Source organism: Octopus bimaculoides, unplaced genomic scaffold, assembly GCF_001194135.2.
Source record: "Octopus bimaculoides isolate UCB-OBI-ISO-001 unplaced genomic scaffold, ASM119413v2 Scaffold_126865, whole genome shotgun sequence".
NCBI lineage: Eukaryota > Metazoa > Mollusca > Cephalopoda > Octopoda > Octopodidae > Octopus > Octopus bimaculoides.
The window spans coordinates 7555-9337 of record NW_026371662.1 but is presented as its reverse complement, the minus strand read 5'-3'; positions in this window follow the sequence as shown (position 1 = coordinate 9337).

The window sequence follows — 1783 nt, the reverse complement described above, 5'->3', positions numbered from 1 at the left end:
TGTACAAGGTAACAACATTACAATGTTAAGACATTCAACGATGGAAGTTTTAATAAAGTTTTGTGAAATGTTGGATAAACATACTGTTGGTTTAGTTCATGTGAACAATACACATTTTTGAAATTGGAATAAAATTGACGCAATTGAAAAGTGAAAATCAAACAGAAAGGATTATCTGCATACTTCTTTCAGCGATTCATTGCTTCGATTGCCTTGGAAAAGAAGCTATCCTGTTAGTTAAACAAGTTTTCAACAGCTGATAAGACATCATCACTATGATATTGGTTCCAAACCGAGGATTTTTTTTATATATATGTAGGGGATATAGATAAGATGAGGTCAAATCACTAAAGTAGTGTGGGTGGCTTAGCAGTCCGAAGCCAATCACACACAGCAGCCATCGAAACCAATTACTTGTGCATTGGAGTATTTGTTTCGATGAAGGAAAAACATACTCGACAGTTTTCCTTGCGTTTGGCCTTGATAGCCTTTCGCAACTGCCTTAGAAAGGTGGCACAGTACAGCACTCTCCATTGATGGTGAGAGCCTTTTGAAAGTAGTCAATAAACACGATGCTTTTTGCAATCCGAAATACTGAGGTCATCACCTTCCCTGCAGATTAAACGATCTTGATTACCTTTAGAGTAAGTGTTGAGTGTCTCCACTGTTAGATTATCTCTTATTCTCTAACTCAAAATGATAAACCCAACACATTTAAGGAAACTGGATTTGCCTCAAGCAATGTCAGATATCATCGAAATGTGATCAGCCTGGTGCCCTTTTAATCAGGTGTCAGAAGAAGCAACACCCACCAAGCAGAAACTTTCATCATGCCAAATTTATTGTGTAGAATATTCTCAGCTCTCACACGTGATATGCTAATAACACTGGCAATTTATCTTTTTTTGTCCAGTGAAGGCAGTTGCAGACTGTTCAGATCATTAGTCTTCTCAAAATTATATCTGCTCAAATCAGTTAATCAGTTTTGCACTGTTGATAAAACTGGAGCATCATCCTCCGATATATCAACATGTTCTTAGGGACTAAATCCTTTTTCTACAGGTACTTGATAACAGCATGATGCCAAATTTTATTCATCTTGAAGAGAAGTCACTAATAGTTACTTTTGAAGTTTTCTCTGAACATTCAAATGTCAGTTTACCAAGAAAGAAATAATGAAGCTATAAGAAGTGTTAAAATGGAAGTAAGCCGAGTTTATGCATCACTCCATAGTTCACACGTATATAAAAAAAACTGTATCAACATATTCCAAAAGTTTTCCTACGCTCACACGTTTTGTTAATGAAACGTTTCATGAGGATGTGCAAAGTGTTTTCATCGTATATAATTTTATGTACATGCATTATGGCACAATGTGTAAGACGGTGCTGTGTCATTGTGGTACGGAGCCAGGTCTTCAAATGACGAAGTGCACTGAATGTTCTTTCGCTTGATGCAACAGATACAGGTGAAGACAAGACAAGCTGCATTAACACCAACACTTGTGGCACACTAGAACGAAAAATAGCATCAAACGCTCTCCATTTTTCAACTACGTCATTAAATGATTTAGGCAATTTTTTCATTTCCGTCCATAGGCCAGCAAGAAGTTTGATTTGAGATGATAGTAAGAGCAAATCAAAAGAAGCAGGTAGATGTGCATTTTCAAAGTTAAATACTCCACAAGTGACTGCTGACAACAGCAACTCCTCTTGCTCAGAGCATACACGTATTCCCTGTTGCTGAAACCAGCGAGTCAATTCATTTTCGATGACAGCCACTA